At 43.9% G+C, this 12,157-nt stretch overlaps 1 protein-coding gene across 2 annotated transcripts in view; it reads left to right on the plus strand.

The window, feature by feature from the left end:
- PPP2R2C (protein phosphatase 2 regulatory subunit Bgamma) overlaps positions 1-12,157 on the plus strand; it is a 104,812-nt gene that overhangs the window by 25,539 nt on the left and 67,116 nt on the right. The gene's annotated exons all lie outside the window — the stretch shown is intronic.

A 12,157-nucleotide genomic window follows, 5' to 3' on the forward strand; every position in this document is an offset into this window, starting at 1 on the left:
ATCAGTACAGATAAATATCCTGCAGAGCCGCTGTAGATGATATTTAGGTACTGTAACATGATGTAGACTGGAATACTCCATCTTTTTTTATACTTTTTTAAGATGTTCTATCAGAAGAAAGTGTTTTCCTCAAATACAATGGGAGCAGATATTAAGTAGCTGCATCCTGCCAGTGGAGGGTGAAATAGAATTTCAATGAGTACGATTCCGGCAATGACTTGCATAAGTCTGTAATAATGCTCAGCGCCGGGTGCATAATGTAGCATGATTTGTTTCTGCTTGTTTTCATTCTTTATTACTGAGATAAAATATGAAACGGCTCCGCATGTCTCCGTAATGCCGATAAACAATTCAGAGAGGGATCCTGCCAACAGGGGAAAGAGAGGCACCCAGCTGGTGATATGACATAGTAATGACTGGTATAACTCTGCACAATGTACAGCAGCTACAGCCACACACTCTCACACAATAGAAAATTCATTGTTTTTCCAGCACAATGCAACAAGTGTTCACCTCTACATCAAGCAGGCCTGTAATATAGCCATTTGTTTATATGCATTTAAACCTTATGTGGTTTAAAGGGGTTATCCAGCAAAAAAAAAATGTATTCTTTTAAATCAACTGGTTTCAGAAAGTTATATAGATTTGTAATTTACTTCTATTTAGAAATTTCAAGTCTTCCCATACTTATCAGCCGCTGAATGTCATCTGTATATCAGCTGCTCTGGAAAATTCCTGTCTCGGAAAGAGGTGGCAGCAGAGAGCACTGTGTCAGACTGGAAAGTATACACCACTTCCTGCAGGACATGTAGCAGCTGATAAGTACTGGAGGACTTGAAGTTAAGTTAAATTGAAGTAAATTACAAATCTGTATAACTTTCTGAAAAAAAGTTTAAAAAAATCAGTTGATTCCATCACTTCCAGTCTGTTATCCCACACAGTTGTCATCTCCCTAGCATATGAATCTAGTACCACCAAATCCACCTTGGCTCCCTTGCGGCCTGATGTCTCCAACAGCTTAGTAAACTTCCCATAAGTGATCCCTCCCATGGGCGACCATGCTTTCACTCTTTGTCACTTTGGTTGCAGTCCACACAGAGTTTTGCAATCCTCTTCTGGGTCTCTCAATTATTGAGGTCTGCAATAGCATGCTAGGCAATAGGCCCCACCTCCTTGACACTTATTACGTCCTGAATAAAGGCATTTATTTTTTGAACATAAAAACACAAACAGTGGCAGCAAAGGTATGTTCTGATTTTTTTTTTTTATTGATATTTTTCCTGGGGTACTGGCCTTTCCATCATGTCCCCCTCTTTCAATTACTAATAAATAATAGTGTAGCTTTAGCTGTGCAGACAACATCCTACCTGATAGAGTCCAAAGGTGCACAGGTACCTTGAGCTACATCTCTGCTAGAGATGAGCCAACCTCAAGTACGCTTGGGTTAGTCCAAACCTGAGCGTGCAGCAGTTGATTACTGATGGCTGAAGTTAATCTGTAATCTTTAATCTGCAAATATTTCATATTTATGATTTTAGATTGATGGGACCATTGCTGATCACTTCAGAATTGGACTTAAGGTGTTTGTGAAGCAGTCAGCCCCAAATAGGCCTAAGGCCGGGTTCACACTACGTGAAACACCAGCCATTCCCGGCGGGGTGACAAAACAGCCAGTGTCAGTGAAGATTATCCCTGCAGTAGCGGCCAGATGATCTTCATTTGTGCTGAATTGGGATACAGGTGCATCCGTGTACGCGTGCATCCTAATTCACCATAGTCGACAATGGAGAGTGCGGCCGGAGCCGCACTTTCCATTGTGTGACCTGTCAGGCTTGTGGCTTGTGACATGTCAGTTTTTCATGCGGCCTCTAGGGATCACGGCCGGAGTATATACTATGTGCATACACTCTGGCCGGGATTCCCTCCGACTGCACTGCAAGTAACTTTTGTATTAATCACGGCCGTTGTTGCAAATCAGCAACAACGGCCGTGATTAATACAAAACTTACATTGTGTGAACATAGCCTTATTTAGATTTTTTGCTATGTGGCCATCCATGCCTGTAATAATGAATATGATTTGTGCAAGTGTTTTTTTTTTGTTACAGGGAAATACTTCTATTTAAAAATCTCAGGTCTTTCAGTACTTATCAGCTGCTGTATGTCCTGCAGGTGGTGGTGTTTTCTTTCCAGTCTCACACAGTGATCTCTGTTTATGCCGGGAACTGTCCGGAGCAGCAAATCCCCACAGAAAACTTCTCCTACTCTGGACAGGGGTGGCAGCAGAGAGCACTTTGTCAGAAAACACTTCGGGCCACATGTATCATCCGGCGGACAGATGATTTTTGGCGGAAAGTGCCGATTTGCGTATTATTTTATACGCAAATGGTCGATTTGCGAATAAAATAATCGCAAATCGGCACTTTCCGCCGAGTACGCCAGGGGGCGGAAAGGGGGCGGAAAGTAGGCGGGAAGTGGGCGCCTATTTTCCTTAGTGTTTTTGGGGGACATTTATGAAGACTGGAGTACGCCAGTCTCAATTGCCCCGCCGGCCTGACCTGCTCCTGAGCAGGTGTAGATTTTTTCCATGATTTACGCCTGCGAGCAAAAGCAGGCACAGGAGGGGACTTTGCTGCGCCCCTCATTGGCGAGAAGGCCGACGGCAGGCATACACCAGGGAGAAGGGGCGAATCTGCACCTTTTCTCTTGAATATACAAGTGGAGCGGGCTTTGTAAATGTCCCCCTTTAAATTGTCTCACTTTTTATTGCTACTTTTGTCTACTTTTTAAAATAACTATTTGTTGGTTTACTTTATATAGTATTTGCTTCATTTTAAGCCACCACTCTTTTTGGAAAAGGACACCCCTTTGCCTAAAAGCCACATCCCACACCAAGCCAGATGCAAAACGAGGCAAATTTTTTTTTACTATTTTTTATTTTTATTTTTTGCTATTATTTTAATATATAGTGTACAAACTTTAGTAAATGTGCCCCAAAAGGTTGCATAGACTTTTCAGTCTCTGTATCTTAAACTATTATCAATTATTTATGAAAACCTTAGCATTCAATGACTTGGCATGTTAGTTAGAAATAGCCAGGCATCTCAGCTCATTGTCTTAGAACAAAGTATGAAGAACTAACCTGAAGATTTTAGTTTTTTCCAATAAAGTCAGTATATGTAATGATATGACCTTCTTATTGTTTGTTATGGGAGGCTTGTCATGTATAAGTGATCAGAGGGGGATCAGAGGAATAAGGATCCATGACAACCAAATAGGTAATAATAGTTTGATGTACTGTAGCTAGTCATAGTTATTACAGACTATGGCTATAATGGGGTTAAAGATCAAGGTATCTTCCAGTTTTGTTGTTTGTAGGGCATGCTCAGAGACTGGGAGTATATACTGAAACTTGTGTTTCCACGCATTTGGTTGCCTAAGCCTGATACGTAACATTGATAGCTTCCTAGTTGCATGACGTTCCTCCCATCTCAGAATAAAAAAGATGGTAAGAAACTTTCCATCTTTATAATTTAGGAGAGAAAAGAGAGCCGCCTCAGAGACTCCCAGGCTGTGGAAAAGGTATGCTCGTCCTACATTGTGGACTTTCCTGAGAGACCAACTCCACAAGGGCTGAAATATGAGCTGTGGTGAGTCCCATTGTCCACATCATAGGGGAGATAGTCCATACTACATGTCTATGTTCATTCATCTTTCTTTACGTTGAACTGTAAACCAGATTCTCAATGTCTTCTAGCTTCAGTCTAGTTTATTTGCTTCTACTTACAGACTCCAGAGATGGATAGTCTAGATAACCAGTATCCGCAAGTGTTGTCCATGTCATCTTTGCCTTTGTACGTTTGCATATCGTCTCCTATAATTACAGATTTTGTATAGAATTTGACCTGGTATGTTTATTGCGTTTGTCTGGTTTGTACGACACACCAGATGATTGGTCGCAGGGACCTCGAAGACATAAAGTCCAGAGGAAAACTGCAATGCTCTTGCATGGTTTTCCTGCGGAACCTGTGCAGTGAAATATTGTATAAAAAAGATTGATGGGCATATATATATTTAACAGTGTTAAAACTGGGGTTAAGCACAAGCTGCTAGTAGTGATGCTCCTAATAGTTCCCAAAGTAACTGTAGAGGTCAGTATCGTAGTAGGCTCCAGCTGCTCAGTTGGTACTTTCTATATAACAATGGTGGGATGTTATTTTAGCAGTGTTTTGAAAATTGGCAAATCGGGTCTTTAAAGGCTATGGACACCTTACACATGGAATAATGTTTTTACATCCGTTAGAGGCAACCTTAAGGTAAAAATGTTGCACTTTTGAGTCTAAAGTGTTCATTCACTTTGAGACCACCTGTTTACATTTGTAGACTTCCTAGTATCTGCTTTCCTTCCTATCTACAGCCCATGTGAGCTGTCCTCCATGTATGCTCTCCTAACTGTACACACTGAAAACTGCTATATACAACCTCCTCCCATCCCTGATGCTATGTCACCACTGTGAAAAGGGAGGGGACAGCATAAATCTACCAGAAACAGACAGCTCTCAGAAAGATTTTCTTTATACTCAAATGAAGACCATCTGCTTAATATTGAAATCAGAAAACAAATGACCAATAAGTATATAGAAGTGACAAACACAAAGTACAGCTCCTGGCAATTTTCAACCTTCTAGGTAGTTTGGACTACAGGGCGAATATTGCTAAAAGCTCCCCCCCCCCCCCCCCATCCAAAAAAAAAAAGTAATCCAGTGACTCACAGGTGACAACTTCTTTGATCTGAGGCGTCACTTTCCTTTTCCTCTCCTTCTGGCCCGGACCTCCATGATGATTTCTTCCAACTACAATTCATCTCTTCAGAACCTGCCAGACCAACATCTTAGGCTCCCCATTTTTACAACTTCCACTTTTTTGTGTCATGTGCAGTGAAGTCAGTAGATATGTGGGTTACCCCCTGTATATAGAATCCCCTGCTATTCCCTACATATAGTAATAATGTCCCCCTGTGCTCGTTCCCATAGTAATAATGTCCCCCTGTGCTCCACTCCAATAGTAATAATCCCCGCTGTGCTGGCCCCATAGTAATAATCCCCCCTGTGTTCCCCCATAGTAATAATCCCCCTGTGCTGCACCCTCATAGTAATAATCCCCCCTGTGCTCCCCACCATAGTAATAATTCCCCCTGTGCTCCCCCAATAGTAATAATCCCCCCTTTGCTCCCCCATAGTAATAATCCCACCTGTGCTCCCCCTATAGTAATAATGCCCCCTGTGCTCCCCCCATAGTAATAATCCCCCCTGTGCTCCCCCCATAATAATAACCCCACCTGTGCCCCCCTTTGTAATAATCCCACCTGTGCTCCCCCCTTGTAATGATCCCACCTGTGCTCCCCCATAGTAATAATCCCACCTGTGCTCCCCCCATAGTAATAATCCCTGTGTGCGTCTCCCTCTGTCTGGCAGCTGATCTTGCAAGTGCAGTGAGCTTCCGGCACAGTGTCACGGCCGCGGCGGCGTCCCGTGTTCCGGGCCGCCGCCGCGACCTCCTCCTGCCCCATGCAGCCGCCGGGGTCCTTGTGCAGGGACCCGGCGCTGCTGCTAGTTCGGCCCCTGGGGGCGCCTCGCCTCTCCTCCGCTCCTGTCTCTCACTGTGCCGGCTGGCGCGCGCGTCCCCGCCTCCTAGGGCGCGCGCGCGCCGGCTGTCTCGGGTTTGGGGGGCCAGTCCGCCCCTGGTTGGTGTATGCACACGATCGCTCCCTGTGGATTCCGGCCCTGCCCCACTGCGGGTGTTGGGGCCTCTACATGCTTCCCATAGCGTTTGGCCCAGCTCCCTGTTGTTCCTGACCTTAGTCCTTGTTCCTTGTTCCTGTCTTCAGTCCTTGTCCCTAGTCCTTGCCCGCTGCCTTCCCATTGTTCCTGAGTCCTGTCCGCCACCTGCGATCACGTCTACAGACCTCTGCCTGCACTATATCCTGCCTACTGATCCTGCCACGCCTCGCCTGCCGTCACTAGCAACCAAGCCAGGGGTAGCGACCTGGGGGTCGCCTGCCGCAGCAAGTCCATCCCGCCTTGCGGCGGGCTCTGGTGAAAACCAGCGGCCCCTTAGACTCCGCTCCCTGGTGAGGTTAGTGCTATCGCTAGTGACGGTCCAGTGGATCCACTACTCCAGGCGTTACAGAAGGGAGGCCATGGAATGGCCCTGCAACCCCAATGTCACAGGACCAGACCCAAAAAGCCCCACCAAAACCCAGCCAGCACCACCGGCGGGGAAGGCTGCCCCCAAACGACACAAGTATGGATATGGTATTACACTTACCATTGCTGCTCTCACAGAATGGGGAAGACATAAGGTCCAGACATGTGAGCACAGACGTATCCTGCTAATTTTGGTCATGTGGGTCTTATAAAGGAGTGCGAGCTGTTCAGAGAGGGAGAACTGTGAAACACGAACTGGAGAGAATGGAACGGCTGCACATCCCATCTATGGCTGATACTAATGCCACTTGGCCTATATTAAAAATCAACACCAGAGTGTCTGTATATGAATTGATCAAGCCATATTGCCCCGTGTACCACCGCGCAGGTCCTCTGGTCCACACGGGTCCCTACGCTAACTCCACACTGCGTCGGTCAGTGTAATACTATATCCATACTTGTGTCGTTTGGGGGCAGCCTTCCCCGCCGGTGGTGCTGGCTGGGTTTTGGTGGGGCTTTTTGGGTCTGGTCCTGTGACATTGGGGTTGCAGGGCCGTTCCATGGCCTCCCTTCCCTGCACGTGCACGCTTTGCGGGGTTGGCGGTCGCTGACCGACACGGTGTGGAGTTAGCGTAGGGACCCGTGTGGACCAGAGGACCTGCGCGGTGGTACACGGGGCAATATGGCTTGATCAATTTATATACAGACACTCTGGTGTTGATTTTTAATATAGGCCTAGTGGCATTAGTATCAACCATAGATGGGATGTGCAGCCGTTCCACTCTCTCCAGTTCGTGTTGCACAAAAAACTGACATGTCTATTTGGTGTGGCCGATATTCATTGAACAGCAGCTGCACAAAATAGTGTGTGCACACAATGTACGGCTCCCGGCCGTACTTTACACTTTGGTCTATGGCTAATTGAAGTGCAGGGCGGCACACTCGAATGTGCCCACATTCCAATTGAGATGAAGTGATGTGCACCCAGCCGATACTACATCTCAGACACGGCTATGTCACACAACGGCCGCTGTTTGTGCCATGTGAGAACATGGCCTTAAGGTGTAATAATGACTCTGTCCCAGCAAGTATAGCTTATATTTGAGTGCTCTTATATAAAAGTCAGAAAGACAGGACGGGAATAATAAATAAAGTAACCTTACCCATCTTTGTGCCCAGTAGCGTCGCTCCCGGGTCCCATCCCATTGAAAGCCACCAGTTTCCTATAGCTCTTCTACCTGCAATGTCTCGTACCTGGCTGAGTGATTGCCTGCTCAGCTAATCAGTGACTGGGGCAAGACACCGCCTTAGTCACTGACTGGGTAAATGTGACGCATGTGGTTTCCAGTACCATTTGTTTTTAGACAAGTACAGTATGTCATACTTATCTATTATTGTGATCCCTTTGGGTATTACATAGTTTGACTACTCTAACTGTAAAGAACCCTTTCCATAGTTAATTGTAATATTCCTTTCCACCACTTGTACAGAATGTCCACTGGTCCTAGGTAAAGGTTAAAGAATAAATCCTTAGCCAGTTCTTTGAACTGACAACATCCATACTTATCCATGTAAACATGATCACCTGTAAGGTGTCTTTTTTCCAAGCCAAACAAGATAATAATCTAGTTGTCCAACCTTGAACCTTCTCTTGCTCCCATATCCTATTTACAGTGTCAAGACAATTCTACTTTACCCCAGTTTGATAAATCTCGCCCTAAGAGTTTATCTGCTTTTACAGCTGCTCCTTGACATTGAGAATTGCTATTAGAAATGAGTGAAATTACAACAATTTCGCTAATCTCTAATTGTTATTTTGTTTACTTGTAAACCCAAGTCCTTTATGTGTTCTGCTTCTCTAGTCCATCAGCAGCTGCAAGGTGCATTATAATATACAGAGGTAGCTGCTGCTCATAAGAGTGCGATGGCACGACTTCTGGGTATCACAATGTGCCACTGTGCCACCAGTTGGGTGTGATCTAGCAAAGTGTACAGCAAGGCATACTGTTCATGCATCACTGCTCACTACAGACTACTACGGGAATGGCAGCCAAGAGGTGAGAAGTGATGCCCACTACAGCTGCTGCTCCCAGTGCTATGTACCCGGCTCTGTAAATGTGTATAGCAGCCTGGAGGTTAGCAGTGATGCATCCTCATTACATTCTCTAGGCACTCTGCGCCCAATCCTGAAAAGGCATACAAATAGGTGATCAGTGACGCTGTGTGCATCATGGCATCTTTACTATATTCACTCTGCACTCCCCCTAGAAAAATTAACTATATTAACTGAGCATTGAGGCATACAATATATGTCTGGCTTTTGACAGTCCTGTGAGTACTTTCCATGGTGTGACCAATAGCAGACTGCAATTATTATTGGAGGAATGGTTCAGCACCATGGACAGGGGGCACAGAGGCCTGTAGATCGGGGGGGTCTAACTTGCAGCCCCTCCAAATATTGCATGACTACAATTCCCCTTATGCTTGGATAGCCAAAGCTTTAGCTGTCCAGGCATGATGAGAATTGTAGTTTTTCAACAGATGGAGGGCCGCAGTTTGACACCTGTGCTTTAGGTGGTCCTCACTATTTAGTGTAGTTTGTGCATTTGGTGACTTATTATTGAATTATTCTTTGTAAGTGCATTACACTACTATAATTATGCTACATTTACAATACTTCATACTGCAGTTAAATATAATCTTTAACCTTGGTACTGTACAAAAATATGATGTAGACCCATTCATGCATAAGTTTCTAGGACTGTATTATACAGCTATAGTTCTAACAAACTTCAATCTTATATATTGATTGCACAACACTTTGCATAAGATTGAAAAAATGTAGCTGCTCTTATCTAGAAACAGCGCCACTCTTCTCCATGGACAGTGCAGGGTATTGCAACTCAGCTCTATTTAAGTCAATGGGGCTCAGCTATCAGATTTAGTGGAAAAAGTATCTAGCCTTCATTTTCTAATTTGATACAACCCTATTAACCCTTTATTGTTATAGAAAAAGAAGTGTATACCAACTTCAGAAGCTAAGTAAGGACATCAGTGATGGCAAAAATCCACTAATGGAGGAAAGTAAGGCTGTGCATATGCAAGGAGATGGACACAGTAGCTGAAGATGGTTTTTTTGGATCTGAATACTGTGCAAAACCTCCCTGAGGTTGCCATTTAGCATTGTCTATTCAGTAGGTATCGCCTGCCAATAGGACGGGATTTATCTTTAGAACAGAAAGTGCAGCGACCTGAAAGCCTAGAAGAGATGTATGACATGAGGCAAACTGATGATTTGCAAGGTTACATTTTTATTTCATCTAAATGATCGATATCTTCCCTGATCAATAGAGGATGATCTGATCATTTATTCATAGAGAATGGTTCCTGTAGACAACGTTAAATATATCAAAGGTTTATTGCTGATTTGGAATAATTCCTGAAGAAAGTGAGTGTACCTTACTAAATACTGAGCATAACTTTATAGGAAAGAATATACGTTACTTACCGGCACCTCTTACTATAATATATATATATATATATATATATATATATATATACAGAATAGGGCACTACCTGGGTTCTGTGCGCTGTTCATTCCTAACCCAGTATAGTAATAATCAAGTATAATCCAAGAAGTCGTAAAAGACAATAAATTGTGACTATACTTATAACATACAAGAGACTGATAGACATAGAAACATAGGAGGGGGAGGTAAGAGGAGTGGATTTCTAAGGTGTAGATGTAGAGCAGGGTAGATTTTTATGCTTGTTTGAAGACGTAAAGGATAATAACGCAGAAGGAGGCCATGTTTTATGCCCGCCTTGCCCTTCCTTCCCCTCCTGCCCATCAGGTGAGCGGAGGTTACGGCTTGCGCACACCACGGAGAAGGTACAAATCTTTGCCTTTTCGGTGGAATATGCTAGGGGTGCGTTTTTAATAAATAATGTTAGGTTAATCTCCCTAATCTAACAGTCATCTAGCAGTGTCAGCAGTTTGGAATGAGAATTGCAGATAACCCCTTAGTCTCTCTTTAATCTCTTTGTCATGTTCCTCAGGTCATTCCTGCAAAGTTTCTGTAGTGTAGCCGGGGCATTATTCTTCTAAAATAGGCCGCTGCCATTAGGGAATCCTAAAAGGGGAAGGGGGCTTGGTCTGTATAATGGTTAGGTAGATCAGGGATGGGGAACCTTTGGCCCACCAGCTGTTGCAAAACTACAATTCCCATCATGCCTGGACAGCCAAAGCTTTAGCTTCGGCTGTAATTTCCAGTAGAACATTGCCCATTGCACTGCCTCCACTCATTTGCCTTTCTTCCAGAGGCAAGACAACACTTGTCTCCCGTTCAGGTGTAGTTTGCAATTACACTTCATTCAATTCAATGGAACTAAGTTGTAAAACCTGCACCCAAACTGGAGACAAGCATGGTGATGTCCCTGGAGAAAGTGGCTATGTTATTCTAATGCTGGATAACCCCTTTAAGGCCAGTTCTTCTATCTGTGATAGAGTGGCTAGGCCTATGACTGGGGGTTTTAGTTTCTATTACTTTCTCTATTATCTTGTATAGTACAATTGTAGCTATAAGTATCCTGTGTAGTTAGTGTTAATCCCTGTGCGACATAATCTTCACAAATAGATTATGCCAACATTGTACTAGCATCACTTTGTTACAACGTAGGATGTCATGAAAATAACCGTGTGTAAATGATTTATACACTCTACTAGTCCATCAACAATGTATGGGGTGTTTATGAGAGACAGCTTATGCCTTGCTTATATGTCCGGTCTAGTCAGGCTAGTTTCTATGGTGATGGCGATGATGATGGTTTTGTAAATAACTCCACGTTTCATCTGGTCCGTAGGTGTATAATGGTATGCAAAGCTATAAAGAAGAACAATAATAGTAGAGAAGGTGGGGTCTTATTATGGCGCTGCTATAGAGATAGAAACTGGCATATGTTAGTAAATGTCACGGAAGAGACTGCCAATTGGGTAACAACTGAAAAAGAGAAAATATTCTAGAAATAGAACAATGAAACCTGGTAGAATGAGGCAGTGACACTTGTTTCATATAAATAACACAATGACATGTGGACAATGACACTTGTTTCACAACAATTACACAATGGCACTAGTTACACAACAAGGACACTTATTCCATAGTAATGACATTGGCAATGTAAATCTATAGAAAGTGTGATCAGAGCCCAAAGCTATGTTTATGCTTGTATCATGTCTTTTGTTCTAAACGGAGGCTACAATGCAGCGCAAGAGCTGCCGTGTGACAGATACCCAAACCCTATGGACCAGTGGGATCCATTGGGTTCCATTATCCATTTAACAGGAAGAAACATTCTTGTTCACAGTTGTATAATCACTATAGTACAATGGCTCCAGCACAATCACTTTAGCACAGTGGCACAATGACTCCTCCATAATGGCACCATGACTCCTCCATAATGGCCCAATGACTCCTCGATAATGGTCCAATGACGTCTCCATAATAGCACAATGACTCTTCCATAATGGCCCAATGACTCCTCCATAATGGCCCAATGACTCCTCCATAATGGCCCAATGACTCCTCTATAATAGCCCAATTACTCCTCCATAATGGTCCAATGACTTCTCCATAATAGCACAATGACTCCTCCATAACAGCACAATGACCCCTCCATAATGGCCCAATGACTTCTCCATAATAGCACAATGACTCACCCATAATGGCCCAATGGCTTCTCCATAATGGCCCAATGACTCCTCCATAATAGCACAATGACTCCTCCATAATAGCACAATGACTCCTCCATAATGGCCCAATGACTCCTCCATAATGGCCCAATGACTCCTCCATAATAGCACAATGACTCCTCCATAATAACACAATGACTCCTCCATAATGGCCCAATGACTCCTCCATAATGGCCCAATGATTCCTCCATAATGGTCCA

Source organism: Dendropsophus ebraccatus, chromosome 7 (genome assembly GCF_027789765.1).
Source record: "Dendropsophus ebraccatus isolate aDenEbr1 chromosome 7, aDenEbr1.pat, whole genome shotgun sequence".
Lineage (NCBI taxonomy): Eukaryota > Metazoa > Chordata > Amphibia > Anura > Hylidae > Dendropsophus > Dendropsophus ebraccatus.